Here is a 17,510-nt window from a genome sequence, read left to right as displayed (position 1 = left end):
AATAGCACTGACAGGTAGGTAGTAAAAGAATTTTTATCCCTGTGTTACAGATGGAAAAACTGAGGCCTAGAGAGGTAAACTGACACCCATGGTGACAAAACTAGTAAATGTTGCAGGCAGGATTTGAACCCCAGACTCGATTGAAAGTACAGTGCTCTTTCCTCTATACTATAGTGCTAGATATGGAAGTTCCTACTAATACTTGACAAACACCAAGCATTTTCTTCCCCAAACAGGGTATTCAGTAAACCTTGTTAACACAGTATTTTTGAGTGTATGGCAAGGCAATCCTGATCTCCCTCTAGATATATACACACCCAACATCCTTTTCCTACATCTGTAGTGCCAAATCTTGATTTTATGTTTTTATTCTACAATGTGCCCTGTATATATGTATTGCTTGTACCTAATATCCTAGTGTCTGATAAACACTAAAACCCCATCTACTGGCATGAAGGCCCTATATTTGTAAAAAAAATTCTGGGAAAATTAGACAGCAGTATGGAAGAAATTCAGTTTAGACCAACAACTCCTACCTTCTACCAAGATAACCTCTAAATGGGTCACTGTCCTATACATAAAAAGTCACATCTTAAATGAGAGAAACCTGGGGTGGGGGAGAACCCTATCAGATCTTTGGAGAAGAGAAAAGCTTACAGCCAAACAAGAAATGGAGAGAATCATAGAAGATAAAATGGATAATTTTGATTACATAAAATTTTGAAGTGTTTTTTCATAGACAAATCAAAGGTAGCTAAGCTTATGGGTCAGCTTGGTGATACAGTAGAGAGAGCCCTGGGTCAGGAGTCAGGAAGACCTGAGTTCAAATCTAGCTTCAGATGATAGTTTGCCGAGTGATCCTGGTTACTTAACCCTATTTGCCTCAGTTTCCTAATCTGTAAGATGAGCTTGACAAGGAAATAGCAAACCACTTTAGTATCTTAACCAAGAAAATTCCAAATGGTGTCACAAAGAATTGGTCATGACTGAAAAGATTGAACAACAACAATGAAAGCTAAGATTAAAGGGGAAATAACTAATGGAAAAAATATTTGCAGCAAGTTTTTCTGTTAAAGTGCAAACAAATTGAACCAATGTGGTACAGGGAAGAAAATCCTGGATCTGCGATCAGAAGAGCTGGATTCTCAGCTGGCATTTACAAGCTGTATGATTTTAGGGAAGTCAATTAACTTTTCTGAGCCCCAGTTATATGAAAAATGGAGATAACTTTTGTGCTATTTACCTGACAAGGCTATTGTGAGCAAAATCACTTTGTAAACTTTAAAGCACTTTTTGAATGTGGATTTTTGTTTTTTCTATAAATGAGGCACTGTGGGAGACACAAATTAGTATAAAACACAGCAACTAACATAAAAGAATCTACAATATAGTAAGGGCTTAGAATATGAGGCACATAGAGTCAGTTTACTATAGAAAACAGAGTGCAAGCTTTGGGATCAGGTAGATTTGGGTTCAAATACTGCCTCAGAGTATGACCCTGGTCAAATCACATAACAGTTTCCTCAACTGTAAAATGGTGGGGTTGAATTCAATATTTTCTAAGGTTCATTACAGCTCTAAATCAATGGTCTTCTGATCCTACACACACACACACACACTCATACTTAGGGAAATAGAAGAAGGTCATAAGGTACATGGGAACACAGGGAACAAAGATATGAAGGAGGAAGCTGAAGGAATGTGATTGAGAGCTGACAAGTAACCTGGTTTAGGTGGAGCATATGAGGGTGAGTAGTGTAAGAAAAGTCTGGAAATGGACATTAGAAGTAGACAGTGGAGGACCTCAAACATCAGATCTTAAGTGAGTTTGAACATTATTTCATAGACACTGGGGAACCATGGAAAACATCTAGATAACGAGTGATAGAACAGAACTGTGCTAGAGGAAGATGAATCTGACAGGTTAGATTGTATGAGGGAAAGAGAGTGCAGTTGGGAAGCTATTGCAATGGCCCATGGGCGCCTCACTGCCATTGTAGTCTGAGGTTGAGCCCACTTTTTGTTGTCGTTAGTTGTATTTTTTTGTTTCTTTGTTGTTTTGCTTTTGGGAGGGGGGAAGGCAGGGCAGTTGGGGTTAAGTGACTTGCCCAAGGTCACATGGCTAGTAAGTGTTAAGTGTCTGAGGCTGTATTTGAAATGGGGTCCTCTTGATTCCAGGGCCAGTGTTCTATTCACTGTGTCACCTAGCCACCCCCCACACCCACTTTTTCCAAGTACTTCAGGTGTGCAAGGGGAGAATATGCACGTAGCTTGGGGGCAATGTTTTATACCAATTCTTCTTACTATACCTTCTCATCAAATACATTTTCTTTTTCTTTTTGGAGGGGGGAATTCAGGGCAATTGGGGTTAAGTGACTTGCCCAAGGTCATATGGCTAGTAAGTATTAAATGACTGAGGTCAGATTTGAGTTCAGGTCCTCCTGACTCCAGGGCCAGCGCTCTATTCACTGCGCCACCTAGCTGCCCAAGTCCATTTTCTAAAAGCTTAAAACGAACCCCACCCAAAAGAAAGCCAAAGGCTGTAGGTGAATTGACAACCTCTGTCTTATATTTTGATTAGTGGTAAGTCAATGCTGGACTTTAGCAAAACAGTGAAACAGGTGACATTTGTCCCTGGAATCTTTCCATGTTCCTTTTTGGTGTGTTCTTTTCCGGTGCTCAGACATCCCCCCCTGGTCACCATCTATCATTTCTCCTCTTCATTTGCCACCCACATCAGACTTCCTCATGCTCTCCTGGAACATCATCATCCTGTAAGATTACTTTGCCTTCCCCAATTGATAAATGGTCAAAGATTATGAACAGGCAGTTTTCAGACAAAGAAATTGAAGCTATCTATAGTAATGAAAAAATGCTCTAAATCACTATTGATTAGAGAAATGCAAATTAAAACAACTCTGAGGTACTGCATCACACCTATCAGACTGGCTAACATGACAAAACAGGAAAATAACAAATGTTGGAGAAGATGTGGGAAAATTGGTAGATTGTTGATGGAGTTGTGAACTGATCCAACCATTCTGGAGAGCAATATGGAACTATGTCCAAAGGGCTATAAAATTGTGTATACCCTTTGATCTAGCAATACCACTACTAGGTCTATCTCCCAAAGAGATCATAAAAAAGGGAAAAGGATCCACAGCTACAAAAATATTTATGGCACCAATTGGGGAAAGACTGAATAAGTTGTGGTATATGAATGTGATGGAATACTACCTTATTGTTCCATAAGAAATGATAAGCAGGCAGACTTCAGAAAAACCTGGGAAAACCTACATGAACTGATGCTGAATGAAGTGAACAGAACCAAGAGAATATTAATATTGTTCACCATAGCAGCAACATTGTGCAATAACTGACTTTGATAGAAAGTTCTTCTCAGCAATGCAATGAACTAAGACAATTCCAAAAGACTCATGATGGTAAATGCTATCATTGAAGAAAGAACTATGGAATCTGAATGAAGATCAAAGCATACTATTTTATCTTTTTTTTTGTTGTTGTTATTTTTTCTTTTGTTTCTGATTCTTTCACAACATAACTAATGTGGAAATATGTTTAATAAGATTGTACATTTATAGCCCATAGGAGATGGTATGCTGTCTTGGGGAAAAAAATTGGAACTCACAATCTTATAAAAGTGAATATTGAAAACTAAAAATAAATAAATACATTTTTTAAAAAGATCACATTGACTTTGAAACCCACCCCCCCTCAGTATTCCCCCGCCAGGGCCTCTCCCTCAGTTTGGAGAGGGTGGAAGATGCTCCTCTCATCTCCTTTATTTAAGGAGGATTCCCGGGGCAGACAGCGCATTCTCTCCCCCCCACGCCCAGGAGTTCATCCTGCCCCAAGCTACTTCCCCTTCCTTTCTCCCCTCCCCCACTAAATTGTGAGCCCCTGGAGGGCAGGGACTTTCTTTTGCTTTTTCCTTGTATTCCCAAGTGCTTAGCAGGGAACTTAGCGCCAGGGCCAGAGGAGGAGCTCAGTGAAAGTCTATTCACTGATTGGCCCCTCTTACATCCCAGTCTCCAAGTTGGCTCTCCAGTAAACCTGGCCAAGGATTTAACTGAGTGGCAAATTTGTTTGGCACGTGCATACATATTTGTAATGATTTTTATTTTTCTTGACTTCTCATTGGCTGACAGGGAGAGAATTTGGAATTGAAAATAAAATAAAATTGACTTTTAAAAAACTTTAGAAAAAGACTTAGCTGGTAATCAAAGTATTTCATTTGCATTTCCAGAACCTAGCGGCAGTTTCTCCCACAAAGTAGATTCTTAAATGTTTGTGGATTGACTGATAATAGCTTAATGTGTGGGTGGGCCTTTGCCTTAGGCGTTTGGGTAAAGAGAGGCTACCAGCTTCTTCCTTATAATTTGCACCTGGGCTCTTCCTCTATCTCCAGTCCCACCTTCACTAAGCGGCAGCTGCCAACAGTATGGAAGTTTCTCAGGGGAGTTTCTGCATCGATAATTTTGGAAATTATGTGGAATGTGGAAACGACCCACATCTCTCTGCTGCTTCATAGAAATGTCCTCCACCTCCAGCCTCACAGAAAGTGAGTAAACGGAAACGTGGCACACCGCTTCTGAAAGGTGGCTGACCAAGGCCCTTGAGGGTAAGGCCAATACACACCATCTGTAAGCTGCATATCCCAGAGCTAAATGCAGTTTGGAGATGACATTAATTACAAGTGATCTGCCAGGTTTTGATGCCATAAGCAGACAATGTCAGGAGCGTCCTATGTAGAGGTAGGCCTCATAATATGGTCATTACGATGAAATTGATGTTAGATCCCTTTCTCAAACTGAGAGATAGCATGGGGTGGCCAATGTTGTCCAACTCAAGTAGAAATGGATCCCTAATGACTTAGAAAATCACAAATTAATATTATCTATGTTGTATTATATTTTTATTTATTTTGTTAAACATTTCCCAATTGTATTTTAATCTGATTCAGGCCACACTGGCAGTTTTATAGGCCAGGATGTGAGTTTGACATCTTTTGTATAATGGATAGAATCCATTCTCCAGGGGTGGGGAACCTGCAGCCTCCAGGCCACATGTGGCCCTCTAGGTCCTCAAGTACAGCCCTTTGACTGAATCCCAATTTCACAGAACAAATAATTAATAATAAGTTAATGAAAAGGGTTTAGACTCAAGTAAAAAGACCTGGGTTCAAATCCTGTACCACGCACTTGCTAGCTGTGTGTCTCTGGGGAAGTCCCTTAAACTTATTTAGGCCTCAGATTCCTCATATGTGAAATGAGGGGGTTGGACTTAGTTTTCTTCCAGCTTTAAATCTATGAGCCAGTGGGGTCACATAAGGTTATAGGCCTCCTTTCACTAGTCATAAACACCTCCATGTTGAATATCATAGGTCTGGAATAGACTAGACAAGAAAGACCATTAGTCTCAGAGTGAAGATCTGGGTTTGGCTCTTACCTTGATCATTGATTGGCTAGGTCACTGTAACCTCTCTAAGCCTTGCTTGTAAGATAAGGAGAGTAATGCCTGTACTCCCGATTTCACAGGCTTATTGTGAGGAAAATTCTTTTCAAACCTTAAAGCACTTTAACTTTGTTGTTGTTCGATCATATCTGATTCTCTGTGACCCAATTTTAAGGTTTTCTTGGCAGCTATACTGGAGGGATTTGCCATCCCTTCTCCAGTTTATTTTACAGATGAAGAAACTGAAGCAAATAGGGTTAAGTGATTTTCCTAGAGTCACACAGCTAGTAAGTGTCTGAGGCTGGATTTGAACTCAGGTCTTCCTGACTCTGGGTCTGGCACTCTATCCATTGGACCATCTAGCTGCACTCTATCTTAGGATCAAAGATTTAGAGCTAGAAGAGACCCAATCCCCTCATTTTAGAGATGAAGAAACTGAGGTCCAGGAAGGTTAAGTGACTTGCCCAGGGTCATACATCTACTACGTATCTGAGGCAAGATTCAAACCCAAGTCCTCTTATCTCTAAGTCAAGCACCCTATCTGTTATGCCACATTGCCTCTCTGGTAACTCACATGTGTTATTATTATAAACGATCAACTAATCTCTAAAATGCACACCATAGTAACTCTTTTAAGATAGTCAATATTGGGACATGTGTTGAAATACAGAATAAAGGAGCTCTTATATCAAATGTGGGATTCCTGGAAGGAAAACACCGGTTCCTATCAGGGCCCAAGTGAATTTTTATGTATTTTGTGGAGTTTATCTAGATATTGCAAGGCCCTAAGATGCTGTCAGTTCACAGGGTTATGTTTGATTAGTAGTGAACCTAGTGAATAGGGCATAACTCAAGGGGATAAAGAAGGTGAGTTTTAGTTCTTCAATATGTCATATTTATTGGGCTTGGAATAAAAATCTAATCACACCCAGTATCTACAATGGGCAAGTTTCTTTTGTCTGGCACACAGTTCCCAAAACAGGAGTGAATATGGTTGTTTTCCATTATCATCTCTATTCAGATAATTCTCAGATCTATTGGACCAGCCCTAACCTCTCTCCCAACTTCCAGTCTCCCATCTTCTCCAACTGCCTACTGGACATCCAAATCCCCAAACCCTCCCCTCTTCCTAACTTCCCTGTCACCTTTGAGAGTACCGCCAACCTCCCAGTCCCCCAGCCTCACAACTTAGGGATCATCCTCAACTTCTCACTCCTACATCCAGTCAATGGTCAAGTCCTGCCTTCTCCAACATCTTAACACCTCTTGACTGTGGCCCTTCTCTCCTCTGACACTGGATCTCATCACCTCACACCTAGACTATTGAAATAACCTGTTACTCTTCCTGACTTATATCTCTCTGCACTTTTTTCCATCTTCCCTTAAGCTTTTAACATGACCATACTCAATGAAGGAACAAGCATATTGCCCCACCCCCTCCATTTAGTGAATTTGCAATGGATCCTTCTTTATTTCCAGGATCAAATATAAAATCCTCTATCTGGCTTTCAAAGCCTGTCATAACCTGACCTCTTCTCATCTTTCCTGCCTTCCTGTTACACCTTATTCCCCTCTACATCGTCTGCCACTCAGTGACACTGGCCTCCTCGATGTTTCCATATACACAGCACTGTCTCTTAATTCTGAGCATTTTTGCTGGACGCCCCCTAGGCCTGGAATCTTCTGCTTCTTCATCTCTACCTCCTGGCTTCCCTGGCTTTCTTAATGGCTCAGTTAAAGTCTCACTTTCTGTAAGAAAAGTTTTCCTTAACATTCATGCCTTTCTTCTGAGACTACTCCCAATTTGCCCTGCATGTGGCTTTTTCATTCATAGTTGTCTTCATGTTGCCTCCCCCATTGAACCATAATCTCCTTGAGAGCAGGGATTGCTGGATGTTTTTTGGGGGGTGCCTTTTTATGTTTTATACAAATTTATTTTATATTATTTATATTCCCAGTGTTAAGCACAGGCCTTGACACATAATAGCCAATGCTTGGCTTCATAAATGCTAATTGATTAACTGCCTACCTAGTCCGGGGAAGACTATGACTTGGGGGGAGGGGAAGAAAAGAACTAGTTGAACTTTGGATAAACAATAATCTCTTGTGAAATATTCCGTGGGGTGGGGAGAGGGAGGGCATATATACTCCCACCTCAATCATAAAAAACCCAGACATCTCAATTGAATCAATTAATCAAAAGAAAACTGTGAATAAGGCCTTAATCCATTTGAAAGCATCATAGAGACTTTGAAAGCAAATGATGCCACACAGAAAATAGCTTGTAATTGGCTGAAGAGAATCCATTTTTAAAAATTAAAGAAATAAGAGAAAAACAATCCTTTTCCTTCTACCATCAGCCCTCCTCCCACAAAAAATAACAAATAGGTGGTACAGTGAGTAAGAGCGCCGGCCCCAGAGTTGGGAGACCTGGGATCGGTTCTGGCCTCAGATACTCAGCACCCACACAAAAATAACTGGCCGTGTAGCCTTGAGCAAGTTACTTAACCCTGATTGCTTTAAAGAAGAAGAAGAGGAGAAGACTCATCTGTGTTGTTGAGTCATTTGTGACCCCATTTTGGGGGTTTCTTGGCAAAGAAAATGGAGTGGTCTGCCATTTCCTTCTCCAGATCATTTCACAGATGAGGAAACTGAGGCAAATATGGTCACATGACTCACACAGAATCACAAAAGCGTCTGAGGCTGGATTTGGATTCATGAAGATGAGTCCAACTCTGGGGCCGGCGCTCTTACTCACTGTACCACCTGGCCATCCCTGAAGATGAGTCTTCTTAATTCCAGGCTCAGTGCTCCATCCACTGTACTACCTGGAGGCCCACTGATTACATTAATCCCTCTTAAAATGAGGAGTTGTGAGGAAGAATGAAAGATGCTAAACTAAATTCAACCTTGTAAAAATAGCAAAAACCAAATGAGTTTCTAGGTTTCCATGTAGGGTTACAGCCTACCTGGTAAATCATAGGAATAACTGAACTCTGCAAAGTTGATTTAAGAAGAAATCTTTATATCCCCAGAACTTAGTAAATTAAACACTTGAATGAATGAACAATAATAGCTTTTTTTTACATGCAGTTTTGTGGAGTATAAAGAGTTGTCTCAACAATAACCATGTGAGGTAGTTAGCATATTTGTTCCTCTATTTACAGATAAAGACCCTGAGGCCCAGGGAAGTTCAATGATTTGTTCATGGTCACATAACTATGAAGTGTCAGAGCCAAGACTTCAACCTAGGGCTGAAATAAATGGGAAAATATCCAAACAAAAAATCTTACTACAGGGGTGGCTAGGTGGCACAGTGAGTAGAGCGCTGGCCCTGGAGTCAGGTGAACCTGAGTTCAAATCCTGACTCAGACACTTAACACTACTAGCTATGTGACCTTGGGCAAGTCACTTAACACCAATTGCCCTACCTTCCCCCCTCAAAAAAAAAAAAAAATCCCGCCACCAAAACTTAAAGGGACTGAAGTTTAGATGAAAAAGACCAACTCAAGCCTCCTTGTCTTTGTCCCCACGCTTTCCTGGAATGTCTTCTCCGATCTCTTCCATTAGTATTCTGACCATCTTTCAGAATCACTTTCCTCCATTAACTCTTCCAAGGCCATTCCACTTAAAAGAGATCTCTTCTCCTAGACTGGATTGTTTGTACCTCTCACGTGGCACTTATGAGCTTTTGTTTTGTATTATTAAATCATCTGATGTTGACATCCTATTTGTTCAACTATATCTAAAACTGCCTAAAGGCAGAGTGTGCAGTTACACTGTTTTGTGTCCTTTTTAAGGTATTCCTACCACCTGAGCTGAAACCAGGAATTTTTTGTACCTACGTCAAGTACCACAAATTGTACCTAGAACACGTGGCACAAAGTCACCTTTAGTGGAGGATGGAATATTAAAGCAGAGATCCTGTGGCAGCAGCCCCACTGCTAGGAAGTGTTGCAGCATGAGTGGGGAGAGAAAGAGATTCACCTCAGCCCATTATCTGGTCATGTTTAATTTTAATTAATTATACCCACTAAGTTGTTGAAGTGCCATCCATACTCTTTTAATGTGTCATTTTCTCAAGTCAAGCCCCTGTGGCAAAGCCCAAGTTATATAGCCCTAGTTATAGTTTCCTGATACCACAGGTGGTGGGGGTGTTGGTGTGGGAGTGGGTGTGTGGGGGGGAGTGGGTGTGTGTGGGGGAGCTACAGCATGGCAAATTGAGAAAAATTATCACAATGCTGTGTCTTCAAAGAAATACAACACTGCTTTCTAAACTTGAATGCTCTCTCTGTCTTTGTCTATTGGATTCCTATTCATTTTTAAAAGCCCAAAGTAACCTCAGTTTTCTTATTTGCAAAATGAGAGTCAGAGCAGATATCCCCTATAAGGTCTCTTCTAACCCTAAATCTATTATCCAGTTCCACATTTTGCAATGCAAAGTATGCCTGGATACCCCTGAATCTAACACCTTTTACCACTCAAAACCCCAAACTGCATTTCTTTAATTCGCTTGCGTGTTATTACACATTCTAGATCACAGTATTACAGAATTGTAGAGCTGGAGAGGACCATCCAGTCCATTCTATACCAAGGAATATTCAATACCACAGACCTGACAAGTGCTTTTCCAGCCTCTTCTTGGAGACATCCCATGAAATCAAAATTGCTAGCTTCAGAGGCTCTAATTACTAGGTTTTTCCTGACATGCAGCCTAAATTTCCCTCCCTTCCCATTACAGCTTCCTCCTGGATCACCCCCTCTGGGGCCAATAGATGGAGTCTTATCCCCTTTCCACAAGACACCTCTTAAAATATTTGAACATAGTTATCAGATCTCCCCCTAATCTTCTCTTCCCATGGCTAAAGGCACTCAGTTCTTTCAACGGATCCTCATTATGAGGTGGACTCAGGGCCCTTGAACACCCTGGTTTCCTTCCTCTGGTGGGCTCCAGTCAATCAAAGTCCTTTCTAAACTGTTGCATTCAGTTCTTGAACATCACAGATGTGGACTGAATGGACTATAGTAGTAGGGGCTACCAACCCATCAGTTAATTAACAAGGATGTATTAAGTGCCTGCTACTGTATATGTCAAGTATTGTGCTAGGTGCTAGAGATACAAATTCAGAAGGGAAACAATCCCTGCCTTCAGAGAGTTTATATTCTATGGAGGGAAACACGTATATATTGGGGGGGGGGGGGGTGGTATGTGAGAAAGAGCAAAAAATATATACATATATATAGGTGTACAAAATAATTTAAAAAAAAAAAGAATAAAAGAGAAAAGAAGAGAAAGAAAGAGAGAGAGAGGGGAAAGGAGGAAGAGAAAAGAAAGAAAGAGAGAGAGAGAGAGAGAGAGAGAGAGAGAGAGCCTGGCAATTTTGCAAAACTCTGACTCATTTAAATCAAATTCACACAAAAATCAAGACATCACCTTTGTGATGTCACTGGTCCTCTTTGAGAAGGATGAACAACAACTATGTAAATGAAATATGAAATAAGTATAAAGTGATTTAGGTGAGAAGAGTACTAAAAACTGGGAGGACCAGGAAAGGCTTCACATGCAAGAAAGTACTTGAGCTGCGTTGTGAAGGAAACTAGAGATTCTAAGTAACAAGGATGAGGACAGAGTGCTTCCTGGGAATGGAGAGTCAATACAGACACCCAGAGATGGAAATGGAAGAACAGTTAAAAAGTCAGCTTGATTGGCCCACTAGAGCAGGTCTACAGGGGAAAGTTCTGTTTTGTTTTGGTTTTTTTAATGCAGACTAAAATTAACCTTGCTGGCTATGATGTTACATTGCGGCTCATATTGAGCTGGTAATCCACTAAACCCCCCAGATCTTTTTCAAACTACTTTTTTAATCCTAACTCCCCATATTAGATTGTGAAGTTGTTTTGAAACCCAAGGGTAAATTTTTACACTTATCCTTATTGCATTTCATCTTCATAGAGTTAGCCCAAATTTCTGTAAGAGTCAGACCAATTCCAATTTCATTATGAAAAATGCTATCTTCCTCCAGAGAGAGAATTGATGAACTCTGTGTGGAGCTTGAAGTATATATTTTTTCATTTTCTTTATTTTTCTTGATTTGTGTGTGTGCTTTCTTTTGCAACATAGGTAATATGGAAATACATTTTACATGACTTCACATGTATAACTGATATTATATCACTTGCCTTGTTGTGGAAGCGGGCAGGGAGGGAGAGAATTTGGAACTCCAAATTTTTTAAAATGATTGCTAAAAATGTTTTAGTGTAATTGGAAAATATTTGATGAAATAAAACTATATTAAATTTTTAAAAATGAATAGAATCAGAGTCAGCCCAGTGTTCTATCCTGTCAAGATCTTTTTGTATCCTGAGTGTCTCTTGCTGTCTTAACTTATTTCTCTCAAGTTTGTATCATCTACAAATTGGGTAAACATCTGATCTTAGCCTTTATCCAACTCATTGACAAAAATATTAAATAGTATAAGGACAAGAATAGCTCTCCAGGGCATTCCAGTGGAGACCTCATACTAAGTTGACAGTGAACCATTCATAACTCCTTGAGTCTGGCGATTCAACCAGTTCCAAAACCATCAGATTTGTTATTGTCCAGCCCACATCTTCATCTTTTCTCCATGAGCATTGTATGAGGTATTTGATTAAAATCTTTGCTAAAATCTGGGCAAACTATGTCTACAGCATTTTCCTGATCTATCAGCTTAATAACTCATGAGAAAGGAAATAAGGTTACCTTGGCATGATAAGGTCTTGATGAAAGCTGTTATTTCCATATTTTAAGCCATGATCCAGAAAATCCAAATTCTATTTTTTGACACGATCTTCTTAGTCAGCCAATTCACTTACCATAAATGCAAGATATCTGTGTAGGTGTTTTTTTCCTCTAATGAAATATAAACTCAATGAAAGCATGGGCCTATATTAGCTAAATTTTGTGTCTTCACACAGTAGGCACTTAATAAATCTTTATTGGATTGGGTTGAGAAAGCATGATATAATGTAGAGAACATTAAATTTGTAGTCTAATGGGTTTGCATTTTGGTTTGCTTAAACTTACTTTGTATATGACCTTGGATAAGTCAGTTTCCTTTTCTGTTTCTCAGATTTCTCAGCTATAACCAGAAATGGATTACAATGACCTCGAAAATTGTTTCCAGCTCTAACATTCAGTGAATTGTGCAGTTTGAAGTTACAGCTGTTTGTTTTATTAGAGATTCCCTTTAACCTTTGGTGTGAAATCAAATGCTATGTTCCTGAATTTTGATGTGAATTCCTGATGTGAAATTGTGGAGAGAAGGACTTTAAAATATGAAAACCCAACTATGATTCAGAGGCTTCTGCTCAGGATCAGGAGTTGGAAACCCCGAATCCTCCCTTTGTTTTTGACATTGACTGTCTGTAACTTGAAGCAAATTATTTATTTGCTGGGTTTTGGTTTTCTTTTCAGTTAAACTGAGGGTAGTGATACATATTATGGGCAGCCAGTGGGGCAGATTAATTACCAGGGCAAAATGCTTTGATGGTGGAAGAGGTTCAAATATCTCTTAGAGGTCCAGTCTGACATTCTTCTGTCCTGACCTGTGAATTGCCTCATGGACAGCAGTACTGAAGTCAGATACTGGTGAGGACTTCAAAATGTCAATTTTCTTAATGAGATGCTCTAAATTACCAGGACTCTCAAATAAACAAATCTGCATCCTAAAGCTGCTTTTCGTTTGGGCTTTCTAATTTCTGCATTGTATTTAGTAAAAAAGAGTTAACAGCCCCAGTAAATAATTTTTTTAAATACTTCTAATTTTTAAAAAAGCTCTGACCAATGGCTTTTAAAGAGGGAAGTGGGATTTATTTTATGACAAGGTAATTTAATTAAGAGTAGATGATCCTACCAGGTAATTCTCATTTTCAATACTAATTCATTATATCTCCCAAAAAGTAAAACATGTGTCTCAATAAAAGAAGTCTTGTGGAAATAGTTTATATAACATCAGCTGAGATATAGGTGAAAGTTGCCAGGTCTGTGGCTCCCTATTGCCTCTAGAGTAAATTAAAAACATCTCAGTTTAGCATTTAAAGTCCTTCCCAAACTGGTATATCTTTTCAGGCTCATTGTCTATTGTACCCCCTTCCTTCCTCCCATCCTTTGTTCCACCTAAGCAGGCCTACTGACAGTTCTCTACTAGACTCTATGTTTCATTTCCTGACTCCTTACCATCTCTGGGCCTTTGCCCATGCTGTCTACCTTCACCCCACACCTATAACTGAAAAGCACAGCTCATCTCTAAGCTCAGCACAGATGCTCCTTTCTTCTGGAGGCCGTTCCTGACCCACCCCTGCTCCTTGTCAGCACTTTTCCCCTTCCTCAAATGACCTTGTATTTTCTTACCTCCTGAATCCTCCAATAGAATGAAAATTCCTTGAGTAAGAAGGCTACTATTCATGGGTATCCAGATCCCCTACCATGACTCCTTGAATTTAGTGAAATAGTTCATAAAGGTGTAGAACTGAATTTGCTGATTTTTTAAAACTCCAGGTTGTTGGCAATTTCACTATATCCAACCCCTTGCTTTCTGAGATTTTTGCCCCATGTGCTGATGCTGAAATTTCTATCTGCTGGGCTTCTATGTTTGCATCAATTAGTGGGCCTTCCTTCCTCACACTACAATCACAGTTGAAATCACACCTTAGTCCACTATCTCATACCTCATAACTGTAGGTGATCCAAGAGGCAATGAAAAATATAAGTAGATTACTGCTTATGAACCATGATGATTTACCAGAAGATATTTTAGGGAGAATAAATCATGAAATATACCCCCACTCCTCCCACCCTCATCATGTGCTCTGACTAGAGCATTCCTATGGCACATGATAGGAACTTGAGCTGAGCCCTTCTGGCCTCTTCCTGTGGGCCATATTTTGAAATAATACAACAATTTTTGGTTTCTAGAAGCTTTCTCTTGGATGTCATAAGCCAGCAAAAACCAGTTATCATTGCTTATGAAAAAAAAGTGCTCTCTCCACCTGCCCAGAGGTGTGCTATTAAACGTTTAACAACCAGCTCTCAAAAAAAAATTCCAACATACTGTCAAGTTTAACTTGTATTAACATTTTTCCATCACTCTCTTAATCCTAGACAATCAATTAAACAATAAATCAAGCCTTTATTGGTAGCATCGGTCAATTTCTGAGGTTTAGATGCTCACAAGAAAAATTTAACAATTGGCTTTCCGAAATCTGGATGAACTGGCTCCAGCATACCCCTACCCTCACCTAATGGGAAATCCAAAAGAGAGCCTCCCTAGAGGCAGTATGGTGTACTGGAGAGAGTAAAGGACTTGGAATCAGGAAGGCCAGTCCCTGGTCCCACCTTAGATACTTGCTGTTTGATCCTAGACAATTACTTATCCTCTCTGGGCTTCAGTTTCCTCATATATAAAATCAGGATTGATCCTGAAAACCTCCAAGGTCCCTTGCAGTTCTAATTTCTTGGTTATAAGCCCTCCTTCTTTTTACCTGTCCCACCCCCACCCCAACTTGGAAGACAAAAGAGAGTAAGAGTAAAAGTTTTCTCTCCCCTTAAGGTCTATTGAGTAATGACTCTTCTTGGCTCAGTGCTCACTCCTTTGATGTATTTTCCTCTCCCCCTTCTGCTCTTGTGGGAAGGAGGGATTGCTACATTCTCCTAATGCTCCTAAGACAGAGTGCAAGGCGGCCCACAGGAAGTAGCTTTAGGGGATCTCTACTCACCTGCCTCCATGGGGGATGTCATGATTATTAGTGACAGGACAGACAGAATCCAAGACACAAATGTCAGGTGGAGGCAGGTCAGAGGAGAGGGGGAAGAATAATAGATGGACTGAAGATAGCCTGAGTGTGACAGTGGAATACATGAAATATGAAGTCCTCTAAGAATGGCAGAGATCTCCTAGGAAGGATTCATGGTAGAACATGGACTGTCACACAGGGATGAGGCTTTCGTGAGTAGGCTGTGATCTCCATTGGAGGAAGGATCTCAATTCCCTATGACTTTGAAGGTTCGTAGAAGTGTCAACTCTCCTGAAGCTGCCAGCATTATGATGGAAACACGAAATAGTTTGTTTTATATCCTATTAAGAAAATAAATGATTTTGATACCTGAAATCTTGCCTTGTCTCAGAAAAACTTTAAAGCATGATATAAATATGAGAAATTACTATTTTTTTACATTACCATAATTTCTAAATATATCTCTTCCCTTCCCCAGAGGGGAAGAAAATAAACTTAGAAAAATAGCCATTCAAGTTTGAGAATATATGTAATATTCTACTCCTGCAATCCTCCATCCCTACAAAGAAAGGAAAGAGGTATATTTTCTTATCACTCCTTGGGGGCCAAGTTTGACCATTATGATTACATAGCCTTCGATTTCAGCTTTATCTTTCCACTAATGTTATTGTGGCCAGTGTACATTGTTATCCTAACTGGGTTTGTTTTACTTTGCATCAGTTCATATAGCTCTTCTCTGTATTCTTCAGTCATTTCTTATGGCAGAATAATATTCCATTACAATACATTTGTGTACAACAATTTATTTAGTCATTTCCCAGTTAATACTGTCCCAGAATTTCTCAAGTACCAAGTTCAAACAGACCCAGATTCTGTCTTCTTTTTTTTTTCTTTTTCTTTTTCATTTAGGATAATCTGCAGTCTACCTGCCCAGCTGGAAGAGAACAGAAAGTTTTTTGTTGGGGTTTGTGATTGGGACATGGATGTGCATGTTTGTTATATGAGGTTAGTAATTTCTAAGTCTTCTTTTTCTTTTAAATCACCTTCCTAACCCCTCTAAAAAAACAAGTAAAGCAAGAGATAATTGCTTCTTTGAATCCAAAGAGGAGACAAGCACCAAAGAATGCTAGATGGGAAAGGGACCCTACAGATCACAGGCTCATAGGATTTAGAAGTGACTCTTAGAGGTCATCTTGTCCAACTCCACTCACAGGCTGATTAAACAGATCCCTTTTAAGGCCAAAGAGAAAAATAAATTCCCAATCCACTGTAATTTTCCAAAAGCATTTGTGATTTTCCTAATGAATTGCAAAGGCCTCAGTTATCACATGTATCATATAACAAATTTAACTCCAATCTCTAAAAACCATTGGTTAGCTTTTTTAAAAAGCCAGAAACTTTTAGATAGTAGGCATTTTTAGTCAATTGCATGGCTGTAAAGATGTTGCTGGGATGCTAGGTTGTTCAGTGGATAGAGTGTTGGGCCTGGAGTCAGGAACTCTCATCTTCCTGAGTTCAAATCTGGCCTCAGACTCTGACTAGCTGTGTGACCCTAGGCAAGTCACTTACCCCTGTTTGACTCAGTTTCTTCATATGTAAAATGATCTGGAGAAGCAAATGGCAAGCCACTCTAGTATCTTTGCCAAGAAAATCCCAAATGGGGTCACAAAGAGTCAGATATGACTGAAATGATTGAACAAGAACAAAATGTTGTCTGCTGTAGAATATGGTTTGTGAAAAGGATTCTCTTACTGTATGTACAGATTTTTTTTCTCATAAACAATTCTGTGGGAAGAGAAAGTAGGAAGACTGACTGGTAGTTATCGATAACCTCTTACTCCTTTGTGGCAGTAACAAGTAACACATGATTTTAAGGTATTAGCATCTCATTGAGGAGGTTCTATGATATCACTGGATGTATAGAATCAGTATAGGCACTCATAAGCAGATGCATCCGGAGGACCCCACCACCTTTAGGGAGTCCTTCAATTTGAACTCTGGGCTGGACACTATGAGTGACCACAGGAAACAGCTTTAGTGAGCTTCCATCCTCCTGACTCATCTGAGAGTAGCAGTCAGCGGATCATGGAACAAAGTTATTTCTTGTTCAAGTAGTCATGTAAAATATTAAGATGTGTATATTGGAAACACCTCGTGGCATCTATTGTTATTGTTCAGTCATGTCCTGCTCTTTGTGACTCGGGTCCTCCTAGCTCCCGGCCCAGCACTCTATCCCCTGTACCACCTAGCTACCCTTCTCG

The sequence above is a fragment of the Petaurus breviceps genome, unplaced genomic scaffold (assembly GCF_028583685.1).
Source record: "Petaurus breviceps papuanus isolate PSGF00001 unplaced genomic scaffold, PetGlider_PUasm1.0 229, whole genome shotgun sequence".
Taxonomy (NCBI): domain Eukaryota; kingdom Metazoa; phylum Chordata; class Mammalia; order Diprotodontia; family Petauridae; genus Petaurus; species Petaurus breviceps.
This window is presented reverse-complemented; position numbering follows the sequence as displayed.